Source organism: Phalangium opilio, unplaced genomic scaffold, assembly GCF_054372755.1.
Source record: "Phalangium opilio isolate 3A_F unplaced genomic scaffold, DU_Popi_V2 ptg000092l_1, whole genome shotgun sequence".
NCBI lineage: Eukaryota > Metazoa > Arthropoda > Arachnida > Opiliones > Phalangiidae > Phalangium > Phalangium opilio.
The window spans coordinates 2,322,131-2,340,369 of NW_028324197.1; the positions used below are offsets into that span (position 1 = coordinate 2,322,131).

General features: G+C 35.1%; 40 non-coding genes across 40 annotated transcripts; all 40 read left to right on the forward strand.

Annotated features, from left to right (window-relative positions):
• Positions 1–408: 408 nt before the first annotated feature.
• TRNAT-AGU (transfer RNA threonine (anticodon AGU)) lies at positions 409–481 on the forward strand. The gene has a single exon. It is a non-coding gene; the product is annotated as a tRNA-Thr (tRNA).
• Positions 482–1,570: 1,089 nt separating this feature from the next.
• TRNAT-UGU (transfer RNA threonine (anticodon UGU)) lies at positions 1,571–1,643 on the forward strand. Its single transcript has one exon. It is a non-coding gene; the product is annotated as a tRNA-Thr (tRNA).
• Positions 1,644–1,818: 175 nt separating this feature from the next.
• TRNAT-AGU (transfer RNA threonine (anticodon AGU)) lies at positions 1,819–1,891 on the forward strand. The gene has a single exon. It is a non-coding gene; the product is annotated as a tRNA-Thr (tRNA).
• Positions 1,892–2,980: 1,089 nt separating this feature from the next.
• TRNAT-UGU (transfer RNA threonine (anticodon UGU)) lies at positions 2,981–3,053 on the forward strand. Its single transcript has one exon. It is a non-coding gene; the product is annotated as a tRNA-Thr (tRNA).
• A 133-nt stretch (positions 3,054–3,186) lies between these two features.
• TRNAT-AGU (transfer RNA threonine (anticodon AGU)) lies at positions 3,187–3,259 on the forward strand. Its single transcript has one exon. It is a non-coding gene; the product is annotated as a tRNA-Thr (tRNA).
• A 114-nt stretch (positions 3,260–3,373) lies between these two features.
• Positions 3,374–3,446, forward strand: TRNAT-UGU (transfer RNA threonine (anticodon UGU)). The gene has a single exon. It is a non-coding gene; the product is annotated as a tRNA-Thr (tRNA).
• Positions 3,447–3,851: 405 nt separating this feature from the next.
• TRNAT-AGU (transfer RNA threonine (anticodon AGU)) lies at positions 3,852–3,924 on the forward strand. The gene has a single exon. It is a non-coding gene; the product is annotated as a tRNA-Thr (tRNA).
• A 175-nt stretch (positions 3,925–4,099) lies between these two features.
• On the forward strand, positions 4,100–4,172 carry TRNAT-AGU (transfer RNA threonine (anticodon AGU)). Its single transcript has one exon. It is a non-coding gene; the product is annotated as a tRNA-Thr (tRNA).
• Positions 4,173–4,741: 569 nt separating this feature from the next.
• TRNAT-AGU (transfer RNA threonine (anticodon AGU)) lies at positions 4,742–4,814 on the forward strand. Its single transcript has one exon. It is a non-coding gene; the product is annotated as a tRNA-Thr (tRNA).
• An 817-nt stretch (positions 4,815–5,631) lies between these two features.
• Positions 5,632–5,704, forward strand: TRNAT-AGU (transfer RNA threonine (anticodon AGU)). Its single transcript has one exon. It is a non-coding gene; the product is annotated as a tRNA-Thr (tRNA).
• A 569-nt stretch (positions 5,705–6,273) lies between these two features.
• TRNAT-UGU (transfer RNA threonine (anticodon UGU)) lies at positions 6,274–6,346 on the forward strand. The gene has a single exon. It is a non-coding gene; the product is annotated as a tRNA-Thr (tRNA).
• Positions 6,347–6,479: 133 nt separating this feature from the next.
• TRNAT-AGU (transfer RNA threonine (anticodon AGU)) lies at positions 6,480–6,552 on the forward strand. Its single transcript has one exon. It is a non-coding gene; the product is annotated as a tRNA-Thr (tRNA).
• A 364-nt stretch (positions 6,553–6,916) lies between these two features.
• TRNAT-AGU (transfer RNA threonine (anticodon AGU)) lies at positions 6,917–6,989 on the forward strand. Its single transcript has one exon. It is a non-coding gene; the product is annotated as a tRNA-Thr (tRNA).
• A 133-nt stretch (positions 6,990–7,122) lies between these two features.
• TRNAT-AGU (transfer RNA threonine (anticodon AGU)) lies at positions 7,123–7,195 on the forward strand. Its single transcript has one exon. It is a non-coding gene; the product is annotated as a tRNA-Thr (tRNA).
• A 133-nt stretch (positions 7,196–7,328) lies between these two features.
• Positions 7,329–7,401, forward strand: TRNAT-UGU (transfer RNA threonine (anticodon UGU)). Its single transcript has one exon. It is a non-coding gene; the product is annotated as a tRNA-Thr (tRNA).
• A 114-nt stretch (positions 7,402–7,515) lies between these two features.
• On the forward strand, positions 7,516–7,588 carry TRNAT-UGU (transfer RNA threonine (anticodon UGU)). The gene has a single exon. It is a non-coding gene; the product is annotated as a tRNA-Thr (tRNA).
• Positions 7,589–7,993: 405 nt separating this feature from the next.
• Positions 7,994–8,066, forward strand: TRNAT-AGU (transfer RNA threonine (anticodon AGU)). Its single transcript has one exon. It is a non-coding gene; the product is annotated as a tRNA-Thr (tRNA).
• Positions 8,067–8,649: 583 nt separating this feature from the next.
• On the forward strand, positions 8,650–8,722 carry TRNAT-UGU (transfer RNA threonine (anticodon UGU)). The gene has a single exon. It is a non-coding gene; the product is annotated as a tRNA-Thr (tRNA).
• A 114-nt stretch (positions 8,723–8,836) lies between these two features.
• TRNAT-UGU (transfer RNA threonine (anticodon UGU)) lies at positions 8,837–8,909 on the forward strand. Its single transcript has one exon. It is a non-coding gene; the product is annotated as a tRNA-Thr (tRNA).
• Positions 8,910–9,314: 405 nt separating this feature from the next.
• Positions 9,315–9,387, forward strand: TRNAT-AGU (transfer RNA threonine (anticodon AGU)). Its single transcript has one exon. It is a non-coding gene; the product is annotated as a tRNA-Thr (tRNA).
• Positions 9,388–10,903: 1,516 nt separating this feature from the next.
• On the forward strand, positions 10,904–10,976 carry TRNAT-UGU (transfer RNA threonine (anticodon UGU)). The gene has a single exon. It is a non-coding gene; the product is annotated as a tRNA-Thr (tRNA).
• A 133-nt stretch (positions 10,977–11,109) lies between these two features.
• TRNAT-AGU (transfer RNA threonine (anticodon AGU)) lies at positions 11,110–11,182 on the forward strand. Its single transcript has one exon. It is a non-coding gene; the product is annotated as a tRNA-Thr (tRNA).
• A 364-nt stretch (positions 11,183–11,546) lies between these two features.
• TRNAT-AGU (transfer RNA threonine (anticodon AGU)) lies at positions 11,547–11,619 on the forward strand. The gene has a single exon. It is a non-coding gene; the product is annotated as a tRNA-Thr (tRNA).
• Positions 11,620–11,752: 133 nt separating this feature from the next.
• On the forward strand, positions 11,753–11,825 carry TRNAT-AGU (transfer RNA threonine (anticodon AGU)). The gene has a single exon. It is a non-coding gene; the product is annotated as a tRNA-Thr (tRNA).
• A 372-nt stretch (positions 11,826–12,197) lies between these two features.
• Positions 12,198–12,270, forward strand: TRNAT-AGU (transfer RNA threonine (anticodon AGU)). Its single transcript has one exon. It is a non-coding gene; the product is annotated as a tRNA-Thr (tRNA).
• A 123-nt stretch (positions 12,271–12,393) lies between these two features.
• On the forward strand, positions 12,394–12,466 carry TRNAT-UGU (transfer RNA threonine (anticodon UGU)). The gene has a single exon. It is a non-coding gene; the product is annotated as a tRNA-Thr (tRNA).
• Positions 12,467–13,283: 817 nt separating this feature from the next.
• On the forward strand, positions 13,284–13,356 carry TRNAI-UAU (transfer RNA isoleucine (anticodon UAU)). Its single transcript has one exon. It is a non-coding gene; the product is annotated as a tRNA-Ile (tRNA).
• Positions 13,357–13,489: 133 nt separating this feature from the next.
• Positions 13,490–13,562, forward strand: TRNAT-AGU (transfer RNA threonine (anticodon AGU)). Its single transcript has one exon. It is a non-coding gene; the product is annotated as a tRNA-Thr (tRNA).
• Positions 13,563–14,131: 569 nt separating this feature from the next.
• On the forward strand, positions 14,132–14,204 carry TRNAT-UGU (transfer RNA threonine (anticodon UGU)). The gene has a single exon. It is a non-coding gene; the product is annotated as a tRNA-Thr (tRNA).
• Positions 14,205–14,543: 339 nt separating this feature from the next.
• On the forward strand, positions 14,544–14,616 carry TRNAT-UGU (transfer RNA threonine (anticodon UGU)). Its single transcript has one exon. It is a non-coding gene; the product is annotated as a tRNA-Thr (tRNA).
• Positions 14,617–14,955: 339 nt separating this feature from the next.
• On the forward strand, positions 14,956–15,028 carry TRNAT-UGU (transfer RNA threonine (anticodon UGU)). The gene has a single exon. It is a non-coding gene; the product is annotated as a tRNA-Thr (tRNA).
• Positions 15,029–15,161: 133 nt separating this feature from the next.
• On the forward strand, positions 15,162–15,234 carry TRNAT-AGU (transfer RNA threonine (anticodon AGU)). The gene has a single exon. It is a non-coding gene; the product is annotated as a tRNA-Thr (tRNA).
• Positions 15,235–15,598: 364 nt separating this feature from the next.
• On the forward strand, positions 15,599–15,671 carry TRNAT-AGU (transfer RNA threonine (anticodon AGU)). The gene has a single exon. It is a non-coding gene; the product is annotated as a tRNA-Thr (tRNA).
• A 133-nt stretch (positions 15,672–15,804) lies between these two features.
• On the forward strand, positions 15,805–15,877 carry TRNAT-AGU (transfer RNA threonine (anticodon AGU)). The gene has a single exon. It is a non-coding gene; the product is annotated as a tRNA-Thr (tRNA).
• A 133-nt stretch (positions 15,878–16,010) lies between these two features.
• Positions 16,011–16,083, forward strand: TRNAT-UGU (transfer RNA threonine (anticodon UGU)). Its single transcript has one exon. It is a non-coding gene; the product is annotated as a tRNA-Thr (tRNA).
• A 611-nt stretch (positions 16,084–16,694) lies between these two features.
• Positions 16,695–16,767, forward strand: TRNAT-AGU (transfer RNA threonine (anticodon AGU)). Its single transcript has one exon. It is a non-coding gene; the product is annotated as a tRNA-Thr (tRNA).
• A 569-nt stretch (positions 16,768–17,336) lies between these two features.
• TRNAT-UGU (transfer RNA threonine (anticodon UGU)) lies at positions 17,337–17,409 on the forward strand. Its single transcript has one exon. It is a non-coding gene; the product is annotated as a tRNA-Thr (tRNA).
• Positions 17,410–17,575: 166 nt separating this feature from the next.
• TRNAT-AGU (transfer RNA threonine (anticodon AGU)) lies at positions 17,576–17,648 on the forward strand. The gene has a single exon. It is a non-coding gene; the product is annotated as a tRNA-Thr (tRNA).
• Positions 17,649–17,781: 133 nt separating this feature from the next.
• On the forward strand, positions 17,782–17,854 carry TRNAT-AGU (transfer RNA threonine (anticodon AGU)). Its single transcript has one exon. It is a non-coding gene; the product is annotated as a tRNA-Thr (tRNA).
• Positions 17,855–17,987: 133 nt separating this feature from the next.
• TRNAT-UGU (transfer RNA threonine (anticodon UGU)) lies at positions 17,988–18,060 on the forward strand. The gene has a single exon. It is a non-coding gene; the product is annotated as a tRNA-Thr (tRNA).
• The last annotated feature ends 179 nt before the right edge of the window (positions 18,061–18,239 follow it).

Genomic DNA, 18,239 nt, shown 5'->3' on the forward strand with positions numbered 1-18,239 from the left:
TATGTTACTTGAACTAGATTTCGTAGCTGTTAAATTTATAAAAATTAAAAATAATAGTTGATTTAGATATGCATATATGCAATCAATAGTGTAAAAGTTCCGATGAGAAAATTTAGTTAATTTACTGAAATATTCTGTGTTCATATCGCTTTACAGCAAAGGCTCCGTGGCTTAGTGGTTAAAGCGCCTGTTTAGTAAACAAGAGATCATGAGATCGATTCTCGTCGGAGCCTCGCTGTTATGTTACTTGAACTAGATTTCGTAGCTGTTAAATTTTGAAAAATTAAAAATAATAGTTGATTTAGATATGCATTTTTGCAAACAATAGAGTAAAAGTTCCGATGAGATAATTTAGTTAAATTACGAAAATTACTGAAATATTCTGCATTCATATTGCTTCACAGCAAAGGCTCCGTAGCTTAGTGGTTATAGCACCTGTCTAGTAAACAGGGAATCATGAGTTCGATTCTCGTCGGAGCCTCGCTGTTATGTTACTTGAACTAGATTTCGTTGCTGTTAAATTTATAAAAATTAAAAATAATAGTTGATTTAGATGAGCATTTATGCAAACAATAGTGTAAAAGTTCCGATGAGATAATTTACTGAAATATTCAGAATTCATATCGCTTCAAAGCAAGGCCTTCGTGGCTTAGTGGTTAATGCGCCTGTCTAGTAAACAGGAGATCATGAGCTCGTTTCTCGTCGGAGCCTCGCTGTTATGTTACTTGAACTAGATTTCGTAGCTGTTAAATTTTGAAAAATTAAAAATAATTGTTGATTTAAATTCGCATTTATGCAAACAATAGAGTAAAAGTTCCGATGAGATAATTTAGTACAATTACTGGAATATTCAGAATTCATATCGCTTCAAAGCAATGGCTCCGTGGCTTATTGGTTAAAGCGCCTGTCTAGTGAACAGGAGATCATGAGTTCGGTTCTCGTCGGAGCCTCGCTGTTATGTTACTTGAACTAGATTTCGAAGCTGTTAAATTTATAAAAATTAAAAATAATAGTTGATTTAGATATGCATTTATGCAAACAATAGAGAAAAAGTTCCGATGAGATAATTTAGTTAATTTACTGGAATATTCAGAATTCATATCGCTTCGAAGCAATGGCTCCGTGGCTTATTGGTTAAAGCGCCTGTCTAGTAAACAGGGGATCATGAGTTCGATTCTCGTCGGAGCCTCGCTGTTATGTTACTTGAACTAGATTTCGTAGGTGTTAAACTTTGAAAAATTAAAAATAATAGTTGATTTAGATATGCATTTTTGCAAACAATAGAGTAAAAGTTCCGATGAGATAATTTAATTAAATTACTGAAATCAATGAAATATTTTGCATTCATATCGCTTCAAAGCAAGGCCTTCGTGGCTTAGTGGTTAAAGCGCCTGTCTAGTAAACAGGAGATCATGAGTTCGATTCTCGTCGGAGCCTCGCTGTTATGTTACTTGAACTAGATTTCGTAGCTATTAAATTTTGAAAAATAAAAACAATAGGGTAAAAATTCCGATGAGTTAATTTAGTTAAATTACTGGACTATTCAGAATTCATATCGCTTCAATGCAAGGGCTCTGTGGCTTAGTGGTTAAAGCGCCTGTCTTGTAAACAGGAGATAATGAGTTCGATTCTCGTCGGAGCCTCGCTGTTATATTACTTGAACTAGATTTCGTAGCTGTTAAATTTTGAAAAATTAAAAATAATAGTTGATTTAGATATGTATTTTTGCAAACAATAGAGTAAAAGTTCCGATGAGATAATTTAGTTAAATTACGAAAATTACTGAAATATTCTGCATTCATATTGCTTCACAGCAAAGGCTCCGTAGCTTAGTGGTTATAGCACCTGTCTAGTAAACAGGGAATCATGAGTTCGATTCTCGTCGGAGCCTCGCTGTAATGTTACTTGAACTAGATTTCGTTGCTGTTAAATTTTGAAAAATTAAAAATAATTGTTGATTTAAATTCGCATTTATGCAAACAATAGTGTAAAAGTTCCGATGAGATAATTTACTGAAAAATTCAGAATTCATATCGCTTCAAAGCAAGGCCTTCGTGGCTTAGTGGTTAATGCGCCTGTCTAGTAAACAGGAGATCATGAGCTCGTTTCTCGTCGGAGCCTCGCTGTTATGTTACTTGAACTAGATTTCGTAGCTGTTAAATTTTGAAAAATTAAAAATAATTGTTGATTTAAATTCGCATTTATGCAAACAATAGAGTAAAAGTTCCGATGAGATAATTTAGTACAATTACTGGAATATTCAGAATTCATATCGCTTCAAAGCAATGGCTCCGTGGCTTATTGGTTAAAGCGCCTGTCTAGTAAACAGGAGATCATGAGTTCGGTTCTCGTCGGAGCCTCGCTGTTATGTTACTTGAACTAGATTTCGAAGCTGTTAAATTTATAAAAATTAAAAATAATAGTTGATTTAGATATGCATTTATGCAAACAATAGAGAAAAAGCTCCGATGAGATAATTTAGTTAATTTACTGGAATATTCAGAATTCATATCGCTTCGAAGCAATGGCTCCGTGGCTTATTGGTTAAAGCGCCTGTCTAGTAAACAGGGGATCATGAGTTCGATTCTCGTCGGAGCCTCGCTGTTATGTTACTTGAACTAGATTTCGTAGGTGTTAAACTTTGAAAAATTAAAAATAATAGTTGATTTAGATATGCATTTTTGCAAACAATAGAGTAAAAGTTCCGATGAGATAATTTAATTAAATTACTGAAATCACTGAAATATTTTGCATTCATATCGCTTCAAAGCAAGGCCTTCGTGGCTTAGTGGTTAAAGCGCCTGTCTAGTAAACAGGAGATCATGAGTTCGATTCTCGTCGGAGCCTCGCTGTTATGTTACTTGAACTAGATTTCGTAGCTATTAAATTTTGAAAAATAAAAACAATAGGGTAAAAATTCCGATGAGTTAATTTAGTTAAATTACTGGACTATTCAGAATTCATATCGTTTCAATGCAAGGGCTCTGTGGCTTAGTGGTTAAAGCGCCTGTCTTGTAAACAGGAGATAATGAGTTCGATTCTCGTCGGAGCCTCGCTGTTATATTACTTGAACTAGATTTCGTAGCTATTAAATTTTGAAAAATGAAAATAATAGGTCAAAAGTTCCGATGAGATAATTTAGTTAAATTACTGGAATATTCAGCATTCATGTCGCTTCAAAGCAAGGGTTCCGTGGCTTAGTGGTTAAAGCGCCTGTCTAGTAAACAGGAGATCATGAGTTCGATTCTCGTCGGAGCCTCGCTGTTATGTTACTTGAACTAGATTTCGTAGCTATATAATAGGGCAAAAGTTTCGATGAGATAATTTAGTTAATTTACTGAAATATTCTGCATTCATATCGCTTCAAAGAAAGGGCTCCGTGGCTTAGTGATTAAAGCGCCTGTCTTGTAAACAGGAGGTCATGAGTTCGATTCTCGTCGGAGCCTCGCTGTTATGTTACTTGAACTAGATTTCGTAGGTGTTAAATTTTGAAAAATTAATAATAATAGTTGATTTAGATATGCATATATGCAAACAATAGTGTAAAAGTTCCGATGAGATAATTTAGTTAAATTACTGGAATATTCAGAATTCATATCGCTTCAAAGCAATGGCTCCGTGGCTTATTGGTTAAAGCGCCTGTCTAGTAAACAGGGAATAATGAGTTCGATTCTCGTCGGAGCCTCGCTGTTATGTTACTTGAACTAGATTTCGTAGCTGTTAAATTTATAAAAATTAAAAATAATAGTTGATTTAGATATGCATATATGCAATCAATAGTGTAAAAGTTCCGATGAGAAAATTTAGTTAATTTACTGAAATATTCTGCATTCATATCGCTTTACAGCAAAGGCTCCGTGGCTTAGTGGTTAAAGCGCCTGTTTAGTAAACAGGAGATCATGAGATCGATTCTCGTCGGAGCCTCGCTGTTATGTTACTTGAACTAGATTTCGTAGCTGTTAAATTTTGAAAAATTAAAAATAATAGTTGATTTAGATATGCATTTTTGCAAACAATAGAGTAAAAGTTCCGATGAGATAATTTAGTTAAATTACGAAAATTATTGAAATATTCTGCATTCATATTGCTTCACAGCAAAGGCTCCGTAGCTTAGTGGTTATAGCACCTGTCTAGTAAACAGGGAATCATGAGTTCGATTCTCGTCGGAGCCTCGCTGTTATGTTACTTGAACTAGATTTCGTTGCTGTTAAATTTATAAAAATTAAAAATAATAGTTGATTTAGATGAGCATTTATGCAAACAATAGTGTAAAAGTTCCGATGAGATAATTTACTGAAATATTCAGAATTCATATCGCTTCAAAGCAAGGCCTTCGTGGCTTAGTGGTTAAAGCGCCTGTCTAGTAAACAGGAGATCATGAGTTCGATTCTCGTCGGAGCCTCGCTGTTATGTTACTTGAACTAGATTTCGTAGCTATTAAATTTTGAAAAATAAAAACCATAGGGTAAAAATTCCGATGAGTTAATTTAGTTAAATTACTGGACTATTCAGCATTCATATCGCTTCAATGCAAGGGCTCTGTGGCTTACTGGTTAAAGCGCCTGTCTTGTAAACAGGAGATAATGAGTTCGATTCTCGTCGGAGCCTCGCTGTTATATTACTTGAACTAGATTTCGTAGCTATTAAATTTTGAAAAATGAAAATAATAGGTCAAAAGTTCCGATGAGATAATTTAGTTAAATTACTGGAATATTCAGCATTCATGTCGCTTCAAAGTAAGGGTTCCGTGGCTTAGTGGTTAAAGCGCCTGTCTAGTAAACAGGAGATCATGAGTTCGATTCTCGTCGGAGCCTCGCTGTTATGTTACTTGAACTAGATTTCGTAGCTGTTAAATTTTGAAAAATTAAAAATAATAGTTGATTTAGATGAGCATTTATGCAAACAATAGTGTAAAAGTTCCGATGAGATAATTTAATTAAATTACTGAAATTACTGAAATATTTTGCATTCATATCGCTTCACAGCAAAGGCTGCGTAGCTTAGTGGTTATAGCACCTGTCTAGTAAACAGGAGATCATGAGTTCGATTCACGTCGGAGCCTCACTTTTATGTTACTTGAACTAGATTTCGTAGCTGTTAAATTTTGAAAAATTAAAAATAATAGTTGGTTTAGATGAGCATTTACGCAAACAATAGTGTAAAAGTTCCGATGAGATAATTTACTGAAATATTCAGAATTCATATCCCTTCAAAGCAAGGCCTTCGTGGCTTAGTGGTTAAAGCGCCTGTCTAGTAAACAGGAGATCATGAGTTCGATTCTCGTCGGAGCCTCGCTGTTATGTTACTTGAACTAGATTTCGTAGCTATATAATTTTGAAAAATTAAAATAATAGGGCAAAAGTTTCGATGAGATAATTTAGTTAATTTACAGAAATATTCTGCATTCATATCGCTTCAATGCAAGGGCTCTGTGGCTTAGTGGTTAAAGCGCCTGTCTTGTAAACAGGAGATCATGAGTTCTATTTTCGTCGGAGCCTCGCTGTTATATTCCTTGAACTAGATTTCGTAGCTATTAAATTTTGAAAAATTAAAATAATAGGGCAAAAGTTCCGATGAGATAATTTAGTTAAATTAATGGAATATTCAGCATTCATGTCGCTTCAAAGCAAGGGTTCCGTGGCTTAGTGGTTAAAGCGCCTGTCTAGTAAACAGGAGATCATGAGTTCGATTCTCGTCGGAGCCTCGCTGTTATGTTACTTGAACTAGATTTCGTAGCTGTTAAATTTTGAAAAATTAAAAATAATAGTTGATTTAGATGAGCATTTATGCAAACAATAGTGTAAAAGTTCCGATGAGATAATTTACTGAAATATTCAGAATTCATATCGCTTCAAAGCAAGGCCTTCGTGGCTTATTGGTTAAAGCGCCTGTCTAGTAAACAGGGGATCATGAGTTCGATACTCGTCGGAGCCTCGCTGTTATGTTACTTGAACTAGATTTCGTAGCTATTAAATTTTTAAAAATAAAAACAATAGGGTAAAAATTCCGATGAGTTAATTTAGTTAAATTACTGGACTATTCAGCATTCATGTCGCTTCAAAGCAAGGGCTCCGTGGCTTAGTGGTTAAAGCGACTGTCTAGTCAACAGGAGAGCATGAGTTCGATTCTCGTCGGAGCCTTGCTGTTATGTTAATTGATCTAGATTTCGTATTTATTAAAGTTTGAAAAATTAAAACAATAGGGTAAAAATTCCAATGAGTTAATTTAGTTAAATTACTGAAATATTCTGCATTCATATCGCTTCAATGCAAGGGCTCTGTGGCTTAGTGGTTAAAGCGCCTGTCTTGTAAACAGGAGATAATGAGTTCGATTCTCGTCGGAGCCTCGCTGTTATATTACTTGAACTAGATTTCGTAGCTATTAAATTTTGAAAAATTAAAATAATAGGTCAAAAGTTCCGATGAGATAATTTAGTTAAATTACTGGAATATTCAGCATTCATGTCGCTTCAAAGCAAGGGTTCCGTGGCTTAGTGGTTAAAGCGCCTGTCTAGTAAACAGGAGATCATGAGTTCGATTCTCGTCGGAGCCTCGCTGTTATGTTACTTGAACTAGATTTCGTAGCTATATAATTTTGAAAAATTAAAATAATAGGGCAAAAGTTTCGATGAGATAATTTAGTTAATTTACTGAAATATTCTGCATTCATATCGCTTCAAAGCAAGGGCTTAGTGATAAAAGCGCCTGTCTTGTAAACAGGAGGTCATGAGTTCGATTCTCGTCGGAGCCTCGCTGTTATATTACTTGAACTAGATTTCGTAGCTATTAAATTTTGAAAAATTGAAAATAATTGTTGATTTAGATATGCATATATGCAAACAATAGTGTAAAAGTTCCGATGATATAATTTAGTTAATTTACTGAAATATTCAGAATTCATATCACTTCAAAGCAAGGGCTCTGTGGCTTAGTGGTTTAAGCGCCTGTCTAGTAAACAGGAGATCATGAGTTCGATTCTCGTCGGAGCCTCGCTGTTAAGTTACTTGAACTAGACTTCGTAGCTATATAATTTTGAAAAATTAAAATAATAGGGCAAAAGTTCCGATGAGATAATTTAGTTAAATTACTGGAATATTCAGCATTCAAGTCGCTTCAAAGCAAGGGCTCCGTGGCTTAGTGGTTAAAGCGCCTGTCTAGTAAACAGGAGATCATGAGTTCGATTCTCGTCGGAGCCTCGCTGTTATGTTACTTGAACTAGATTTCGTAGCTATATAATTTTGAAAAATTAAAATAATAGGGCAAAAGTTTCGATGAGATAATTTAGTTAATTTACTGAAATATTCTGCATTCATATCGCTTCAATGCAAGGGCTCTGTGGCTTAGTGGTTAAAGCGCCTGTCTTGTAAACAGGAGATCATGAGTTCGATTCTCGTCGGAGCCTCGCTGTTATGTTACTTGAACTAGATTTCGTAGCTATATAATAGGGCAAAAGTTTCGATGAGATAATTTAGTTAATTTACTGAAATATTCTGCATTCATATCGCTTCAAAGAAAGGGCTCCGTGGCTTAGTGATTAAAGCGCCTGTCTTGTAAACAGGAGGTCATGAGTTCGATTCTCGTCGGAGCCTCGCTGTTATGTTACTTGAACTAGATTTCGTAGGTGCTAAATTTTGAAAAATTAATAATAATAGTTGATTTAGATATGCATATATGCAAACAATAGTGTAAAAGTTCCGATGAGATAATTTAGTTAAATTACTGGAATATTCAGAATTCATATCGCTTCAAAGCAATGGCTCCGTGGCTTATTGGTTAAAGCGCCTGTCTAGTAAACAGGGAATAATGAGTTCGATTCTCGTCGGAGCCTCGCTGTTATGTTACTTGAACTAGATTTCGTAGCTGTTAAATTTATAAAAATTAAAAATAATAGTTGATTTAGATATGCATATATGCAATCAATAGTGTAAAAGTTCCGATGAGAAAATTTAGTTAATTTACTGAAATATTCTGCATTCATATCGCTTTACAGCTATGGCTCCGTGGCTTAGTGGTTAAAGCGCCTGTTTAGTAAACAGGAGATCATGAGATCGATTCTCGTCGGAGCCTCGCTGTTATGTTACTTGAACTAGATTTCGTAGCTGTTAAATTTTGAAAAATTAAAAATAATAGTTGATTTAGATATGCATTTTTGCAAACAATAGAGTAAAAGTTCCGATGAGATAATTTAGTTAAATTAATGGAATATTCAGCATTCATGTCGCTTCAAAGCAAGGGTTCCGTGGCTTAGTGGTTAAAGCGCCTGTCTAGTAAACAGGAGATAATGAGTTCGATTCTCGTCGGAGCCTCGCTGTTATGTTACTTGAACTAGATTTCGTAGCTGTTAAATTTTGAAAAATTAAAAATCATAGTTGATTTAGATGAGCATTTATGCAAACAATAGTGTAAAAGTTCCGATGAGATAATTTACTGAAATATTCAGAATTCATATCGCTTCAAAGCAAGGCCTTCGTGGCTTATTGGTTAAAGCGCCTGTCTAGTAAACAGGGGATCATGAGTTCGATTCTCGTCGGAGCCTCGCTGTTATGTTACTTGAACTAGATTTCGTAGCTATATAATAGGGCAAAAGTTTCGATGAGATAATTTAGTTAATTTACTGAAATATTCTGCATTCATATCGCTTCAAAGAAAGGGCTCCGTGGCTTAGTGATTAAAGCGCCTGTCTTGTAAACAGGAGGTCATGAGTTCGATTCTCGTCGGAGCCTCGCTGTTATGTTACTTGAACTAGATTTCGTAGCTATATAATAGGGCAAAAGTTTCGATGAGATAATTTAGTTAATTTACTGAAATATTCTGCATTCATATCGCTTCAAAGAAAGGGCTCCGTGGCTTAGTGATTAAAGCGCCTGTCTTGTAAACAGGAGGTCATGAGTTCGATTCTCGTCGGAGCCTCGCTGTTATGTTACTTGAACTAGATTTCGTAGGTGTTAAATTTTGAAAAATTAATAATAATAGTTGATTTAGATATGCATATATGCAAACAATAGTGTAAAAGTTCCGATGAGATAATTTAGTTAAATTACTGGAATATTCAGAATTCATATCGCTTCAAAGCAATGGCTCCGTGGCTTATTGGTTAAAGCGCCTGTCTAGTAAACAGGGAATAATGAGTTCGATTCTCGTCGGAGCCTCGCTGTTATGTTACTTGAACTAGATTTCGTAGCTGTTAAATTTATAAAAATTAAAAATAATAGTTGATTTAGATATGCATATATGCAATCAATAGTGTAAAAGTTCCGATGAGAAAATTTAGTTAATTTACTGAAATATTCTGCATTCATATCGCTTTACAGCTATGGCTCCGTGGCTTAGTGGTTAAAGCGCCTGTTTAGTAAACAGGAGATCATGAGATCGATTCTCGTCGGAGCCTCGCTGTTATGTTACTTGAACTAGATTTCGTAGCTGTTAAATTTTGAAAAATTAAAAATAATAGTTGATTTAGATATGCATTTTTGCAAACAATAGAGTAAAAGTTCCGATGAGATAATTTAGTTAAATTAATGGAATATTCAGCATTCATGTCGCTTCAAAGCAAGGGTTCCGTGGCTTAGTGGTTAAAGCGCCTGTCTAGTAAACAGGAGATAATGAGTTCGATTCTCGTCGGAGCCTCGCTGTTATGTTACTTGAACTAGATTTCGTAGCTGTTAAATTTTGAAAAATTAAAAATCATAGTTGATTTAGATGAGCATTTATGCAAACAATAGTGTAAAAGTTCCGATGAGATAATTTACTGAAATATTCAGAATTCATATCGCTTCAAAGCAAGGCCTTCGTGGCTTATTGGTTAAAGCGCCTGTCTAGTAAACAGGGGATCATGAGTTCGATTCTCGTCGGAGCTGACCTTAGAAAGAAACCAATCTCTAAAGGGATAGGGACCTTAGAAAGAAACAATCTCTAAAGGGATAGGGACCTTAGAAAGAAACATTAATCTCTAAAGGGATAGGGACCTTAGAAAGAAACATTAATTCTTAAGGGATAGGGACCTTAGAAAGAAACATTAATTCTTAAGGGATAGGGACCTTAGAAAGAAACATTAATCTCTAAAGGGATAGGGACCTTAGAAAGAAACATTAATTCTTAAGGGATAGGGACCTTAGAAAGATGAACTAGATTTCGTAGCTGTTAAATTTTGAAAAATTAAAAATAATAGTTGATTTAGATGAGCATTTATGCAAACAATAGTGTAAAAGTTCCGATGAGATAATTTACTGAAATATTCAGAATTCATATCGCTTCAAAGCAAGGCCTTCGTGGCTTAGTGGTTACAGCGCCTGTCTAGTAAACAGGAGATCATGAGTTCGATTCTCGTCGGAGCCTCACTTTTATGTTACTTGAACTAGATTTCGTAGCTGTTAAATTTTGAAAAATTAAAAATAATAGTTGATTTAGATGAGCATTTATGCAAACAATAGTGTAAAAGTTCCGATGAGATAATTTACTGAAATATTCAGAATTCATATCGCTTCAAAGCAAGGCCTTCGTGGCTTAGTGGTTACAGCGCCTGTCTAGTAAACAGGGGATCATGAGTTCGATTCTCGTCGGAGCCTCGCTGTTATGTTACTTGAACTAGATTTCGTAGCTATTAAATTTTGAAAAATAAAAACAATAGGGTAAAAATTCCGATGAGTTAATTTAGTTAAATTACTGGACTATTCAGCATTCATGTCGCTTCAAAGCAAGGGCTCCGTGGCTTAGTGGTTAAAGCGACTGTCTAGTCAACAGGAGAGCATGAGTTCGATTCTCGTCGAAGCCTTGCTGTTATGTTAATTGATCTAGATTTCGTATTTATTAAAGTTTGAAAAATTAAAACAATAGGGTAAAAATTCCAATGAGTTAATTTAGTTAAATTACTGAAATATTCTGCATTCATATCGCTTCAATGCAAGGGCTCTGTGGCTTAGTGGTTAAAGCGCCTGTCTTGTAAACAGGAGATAATGAGTTCGATTCTCGTCGGAGCCTCGCTGTTATATTACTTGAACTAGATTTCGTAGCTATTAAATTTTGAAAAATTAAAATAATAGGTCAAAAGTTCCGATGAGATAATTTAGTTAAATTACTGGAATATTCAGCATTCATGTCGCTTCAAAGCAAGGGTTCCGTGGCTTAGTGGTTAAAGCGCCTGTCTAGTAAACAGGAGATCATGAGTTCGATTCTCGTCGGAGCCTCGCTGTTATGTTACTTGAACTAGATTTCGTAGCTATATAATATTGAAAAATTAAAATAATAGGGCAAAAGTTTCGATGAGATAATTTAGTTAATTTACTGAAATATTCTGCATTCATATCGCTTCAAAGCAAGGGCTTAGTGATTAAAGCGCCTGTCTTGTAAACAGGAGGTCCAGAGTTCGATTCTCGTCGGAGCCTCGCTGTTATATTACTTGAACTAGATTTCGTAGCTATTAAATTTCGAAAAATTGAAAATAATTGTTGATTTAGATATGCATATATGCAAACAATAGTGTAAAAGTTCCGATGATATAATTTAGTTAATTTCCTGAAATATTCAGAATTCATATCACTTCAAAGCAAGGGCTCCGTGGCTTAGTGGTTTAAGCGCCTGTCTAGTAAACAGGAGATCATGAGTTCGATTCTCGTCGGAGCCTCGCTGTTAAGTTACTTGAACTAGACTTCGTAGCTATATAATTTTGAAAAATTAAAATAATAGGGCAAAAGTTCCGATGAGATAATTTAGTTAAATTACTGGAATATTCAGCATTCAAGTCGCTTCAAAGGAAGGGCTCCGTGGCTTAGTGGTTAAAGCGCCTGTCTAGTAAACAGGAGATCATGAGTTCGATTCTCGTCGGAGCCTCGCTGTTATGTTAATTGAACTAGATTTCGTAGCTATATAATTTTGAAAAATTAAAGTAATAGGGCAAAAGTTTCGATGAGATAATTTAGTTAAATTACTGAAATATTCTGCAGTCATATCGATTCAATGCAAGGGCTTTGTGGCTTAGTGGTTAAAGCCCCTGTCTTGTAAACAGGAGGTCATGAGTTCGATTCTAGTCGGAGCCTCGCTGTTATATTACTTGAACTAGATTTCGTAGCTATTAAATTTTGAAAAATTGAAAATAATTGTTGATTTAGATATGCATATATGCAAACAATAGTGTAAAAGTTCCGATGATATAATTTAGTTAATTTACTGAAATATTCAGAATTCATATCACTTCAAAGCAAGGGCTCCGTGGCTTAGTGGTTTAAGCGCCTGTCTAGTAAACAGGATATCATGAGTTCGATTCTCGTCGGAGCCTCGCTGTTATGTAGATTTCGTAGCTATTAAAGTTTGAAAAATAAAAACAATAGGGTAAAAATTCCGATGAGTTAATTTAGTTAAATTACTGGACTATTCAGCATTCATATCGCTTCAATGCAAGGGCTCTGTGGCTTAGTGGTTAAAGCGCCTGTCTTGTAAACAGGAGATAATGAGTTCGATTCTCGTCGGAGCCTCGCTGTTATATTACTTGAACTAGATTTCGTAGCTATTAAATTTTGAAAAATGAAAATAATAGGTCAAAAGTTCCGATGAGATAATTTAGTTAAATTACTGGAATATTCAGCATTCATGTCGCTTCAAAGTAAGGGTTCCGTGGCTTAGTGGTTAAAGCGCCTGTCTAGTAAACAGGAGATCATGAGTTCGATTTTCGTCGGAGCCTCGCTGTTATGTTACTTGAACTAGATTTCGTAGCTGTTAAATTTTGAAAAATTAAAAATAATAGTTGATTTAGATGAGCATTTATGCAAACAATAGTGTAAAAGTTCCGATGAGATAATTTAATTAAATTACTGAAATTACTGAAATATTTTGCATTCATATCGCTTCACAGCAAAGGCTGCGTAGCTTAGTGGTTATAGCACCTGTCTAGTAAACAGGAGATCATGAGTTCGATTCACGTCGGAGCCTCACTTTTATGTTACTTGAACTAGATTTCGTAGCTGTTAAATTTTGAAAAATTAAAAATAATAGTTGGTTTAGATGAGCATTTACGCAAACAATAGTGTAAAAGTTCCGATGAGATAATTTACTGAAATATTCAGAATTCATATCCCTTCAAAGCAAGGCCTTCGTGGCTTAGTGGTTAAAGCGCCTGTCTAGTAAACAGAAGATCATGAGTTCGATTCTCGTCGGAGCCTCGCTGTTATGTTACTTGAACTAGATTTCGTAGCTATATAATTTTGAAAAATTAAAATAATAGGGCAAAAGTTTCGATGAGATAATTTAGTTAATTTACAGAAATATTCTGCATTCATATCGCTTCAATGCAAGGGCTCTGTGGCTTAGTGGTTAAAGCGCCTGTCTTATAAACAGGAGATCATGAGTTCTATTTTCGTCGGAGCCTCGCTGTTATATTCCTTGAACTAGATTTCGTAGCTATTAAATTTTGAAAAATTAAAATAATAGGGCAAAAGTTCCGATGAGATAATTTAGTTAAATTAATGGAATATTCAGCATTCATGTCGCTTCAAAGCAAGGGTTCCGTGGCTTAGTGGTTAAAGCGCCTGTCTAGTAAACAGGAGATCATGAGTTCGATTCTCGTCGGAGCCTCGCTGTTATGTTACTTGAACTAGATTTCGTAGCTGTTAAATTTTGAAAAATTAAAAATAATAGTTGATTTAGATGAGCATTTATGCAAACAATAGTGTAAAAGTTCCGATGAGATAATTTACTGAAATATTCAGAATTCATATCGCTTCAAAGCAAGGCCTTCGTGGCTTATTGGTTAAAGCGCCTGTCTAGTAAACAGGGGATCATGAGTTCGATTCTCGTCGGAGCCTCGCTGTTATGTTACTTGAACTAGATTTCGTAGCTATTAAATTTTTAAAAATAAAAACAATAGGGTAAAAATTCCGATGAGTTAATTTAGTTAAATTACTGGACTAATCAGCATTCATGTCGCTTCAAAGCAAGGGCTCCGTGGCTTAGTGGTTAAAGCGACTGTCTAGTCAACAGGAGAGCATGAGTTCGATTCTCGTCGGAGCCTTGCTGTTATGTTAATTTATCTAGATTTCGTATTTATTAAAGTTTGAAAAATTAAAACAATAGGGTAAAAATTCCAATGAGTTAATTTAGTTAAATTACTGAAATATTCTGCATTCATATCGCTTCAATGCAAGGGCTCTGTGGCTTAGTGGTTAAAGCGCCTGTCTTGTAAACAGGAGATAATGAGTTCGATTCTCGTCGGAGCCTCGCTGTTATATTACTTGAACTAGATTTCGTAGCTATTAAATTTTGAAAAATTAAAATAATAGGTCAAAAGTTCCGATGAGATAATTTAGTTAAATTACTGGAATATTCAGCATTCATGTCGCTTCAAAGCAAGGGTTCCGTGGCTTAGTGGTTAAAGCGACTGTCTAGTCAACAGGAGAGCATGAGTTCGATTCTCGTCGGAGCCTTGCTGTTATGTTAATTTATCTAGATTTCGTATTTATTAAAGTTTGAAAAATTAAAACAATAGGGTAAAAATTCCAATGAGTTAATTTAGTTAAATTACTGAAATATTCTGCATTCATATCGCTTCAATGCAAGGGCTCTGTGGCTTAGTGGTTAAAGCGCCTGTCTTGTAAACAGGAGATAATGAGTTTGATTCTCGTCGGAGCCTCGCTGTTATATTACTTGAACTAGATTTCGAAGCTATTAAATTTTGAAAAATTAAAATAATAGGTCAAAAGTTCCGATGAGATAATTTAGTTAAATTACTGGAATATTCAGCATTCATGTCGCTTCAAAGCAAGGGTTCCGTGGCTTAGTGGTTAAAGCGACTGTCTAGTCAACAGGAGAGCATGAGTTCGATTCTCGTCGGAGCCTTGCTGTTATGTTAATTTATCTAGATTTCGTATTTATTAAAGTTTGAAAAATTAAAACAATAGGGTAAAAATTCCAATGAGTTAATTTAGTTAAATTACTGAAATATTCTGCATTCATATCGCTTCAATGCAAGGGCTCTGTGGCTTAGTGGTTAAAGCGCCTGTCTTGTAAACAGGAGATAATGAGTTCGATTCTCGTCGGAGCCTCGCTGTTATATTACTTGAACTAGATTTCGTAGCTATTAAATTTTGAAAAATTAAAATAATAGGTCAAAAGTTCCGATGAGATAATTTAGTTAAATTACTGGAATATTCAGCATTCATGTCGCTTCAAAGCAAGGGTTCCGTGGCTTAGTGGTTAAAGCGCCTGTCTAGTAAACAGGAGATCATGAGTTCGATTCTCGTCGGAGCCTCGCTGTTATGTTACTTGAACTAGATTTCGTAGCTATATAATATTGAAAAATTAAAATAATAGGGCAAAAGTTTCGATGAGATAATTTAGTTAATTTACTGAAATATTCTGCATTCATATCGCTTCAAAGCAAGGGCTTAGTGATTAAAGCGCCTGTCTTGTAAACAGGAGGTCATGAGTTCGATTCTCGTCGGAGCCTCGCTGTTATATTACTTGAACTAGATTTCGTAGCTATTAAATTTTGAAAAATTGAAAATAATTGTTGATTTAGATATGCATATATGCAAACAATAGTGTAAAAGTTCCGATGATATAATTTAGTTAATTTACTGAAATATTCAGAATTCATATCACTTCAAAGCAAGGGCTCCGTGGCTTAGTGGTTTAAGCGCCTGTCTAGTAAACAGGAGATCATGAGTTCGATTCTCGTCGGAGCCTCGCTGTTAAGTTATTTGAACTAGACTTCGTAGCTATATAATTTTGAAAAATTAAAATAATAGGGCAAAAGTTCCGATGAGATAATTTAGTTAAATTACTGGAATATTCAGCATTCAAGTCGCTTCAAAGCAAGGGCTCCGTGGCTTAGTGGTTAAAGCGCCTGTCTAGTAAACAGGAGATCATGAGTTCGATTCTCGTCGGAGCCTCGCTGTTATGTTAATTGAACTAGATTTCGTAGCTATATAATTTTGAAAAATTAAAGTAATAGGGCAAAAGTTTCGATGAGATAATTTAGTTAATTTACTGAAATATTCTGCATTCATATCGCTTCAATGCAAGGGCTCTGTGGCTTAGTGGTTAAAGCGCCTGTCTTGTAAACAGGAGATCATGAGTTCGATTTTCGTCGGAGCCTCGCTGTTATATTACTTGAACTAGATTTCGTAGCTATTAAATTTTGAAAAATTAAAATAATAGGGCAAAAGTTCCGATGAGATAATTTAGTTAAATTAATGGAATATTCAGCATTCATGTCGCTTCAAAGCAAGGGTTCCGTGGCTTAGTGGTTAAAGCGCCTGTCTAGTAAACAGGAGATAATGAGTTCGATTCTCGTCGGAGCCTCGCTGTTATGTTACTTGAACTAGATTTCGTAGCTGTTAAATTTTGAAAAATTAAAAATCATAGTTGATTTAGATGAGCATTTATGCAAACAATAGTGTAAAAGTTCCGATGAGATAATTTACTGAAATATTCAGAATTCATATCGCTTCAAAGCAAGGCCTTCGTGGCTTATTGGTTAAAGCGCCTGTCTAGTAAACAGGGGATCATGAGTTCGATTCTCGTCGGAGCCTCGCTGTTATGTTACTTGAACTAGATTTCGTAGGTGTTAAACTTTGAAAAATTAAAAATAATAGTTGATTTAGATATGCATTTTTGCAAACAATTGAGTAAAAGTTCCGATGAGATAATTTAATTAAATTACTGAAATTACTGAAATATTTTGCATTCATATCGCTTCACAGCAAAGGCTGCGTAGCTTAGTGGTTATAGCACCTGTCTAGTAAACAGGAGATCATGAGTTCGATTCTCGTCGGAGCCTCACTTTTATGTTACTTGAACTAGATTTCGTAGCTGTTAAATTTTGAAAAATTAAAAATAATAGTTGATTTAGATGAGCATTTATGCAAACAATAGTGTAAAAGTTCCGATGAGATAATTTACTGAAATATTCAGAATTCATATCGCCTCAAAGCAAGGCCTTCGTGGCTTAGTGGTTACAGCGCCTGTCTAGTAATCAGGAGATCATGAGTTCGATTCTCGTCGGAGCCTCGCTGTTATGTTACTTGAACTAGATTTCGTAGCTATTAAATTTTGAAAAATAAAAACAATAGGGTAAAAATTCCGATGAGTTAATTTAGTTAAATTACTGGACTATTCAGCATTCATGTCGCTTCAAAGCAAGGGCTCCGTGGCTTAGTGGTTAAAGCGACTGTCTAGTCAACAGGAGAGCATGAGTTCGATTCTCGTCGAAGCCTTGCTGTTATGTTAATTGATCTAGATTTCGTAGCTATTAAAGTTTGAAAAATTAAAACAATAGGGTAAAAATTCCAATGAGTTAATTTAGTTAAATTACTGAAATATTCTGCAGTCATATCGATTCAATGCAAGGGCTCTGTGGCTTAGTGGTTAAAGCCCCTGTCTTGTAAACAGGAGGTCATGAGTTCGATTCTAGTCGGAGCCTCGCTGTTATATTACTTGAACTAGATTTCGTAGCTATTAAATTTTGAAAAATTGAAAATAATTGTTGATTTAGATATGCATATATGCAAACAATAGTGTAAAAGTTCCGATGATATAATTTAGTTAATTTACTGAAATATTCAGAATTCATATCACTTCAAAGCAAGGGCTCCGTGGCTTAGTGGTTTAAGCGCCTGTCTAGTAAACAGGAGATCATGAGTTCGATTCTCGTCGGAGCCTCGCTGTTAAGTTACTTGAACTAGACTTCGTAGCTATATAATTTTGAAAAATTAAAATAATAGGGCAAAAGTTCCGATGAGATAATTTAGTTAAATTACTGGAATATTCAGCATTCAAGTCGCTTCAAAGCAAGGGCTCCGTGGCTTAGTGGTTAAAGCGCCTGTCTAGTAAACAGGAGATCATGAGTTCGATTCTCGTCGGAGCCTCGCTGTTATGTTAATTGAACTAGATTTCGTAGCTATATAATTTTGAAAAATTAAAGTAATAGGGCAAAAGTTTCGATGAGATAATTTAGTTAATTTACTGAAATATTCTGCATTCATATCGCTTCAATGCAAGGGCTCTGTGGCTTAGTGGTTAAAGCGCCTGTCTTGTAAACAGGAGATCATGAGTTCGATTTTCGTCGGAGCCTCGCTGTTATATTACTTGAACTAGATTTCGTAGCTATTAAATTTTGAAAAATTAAAATAATAGGGCAAAAGTTCCGATGAGATAATTTAGTTAAATTAATGGAATATTCAGCATTCATGTCGCTTCAAAGCAAGGGTTCCGTGGCTTAGTGGTTAAAGCGCCTGTCTAGTAAACAGGAGA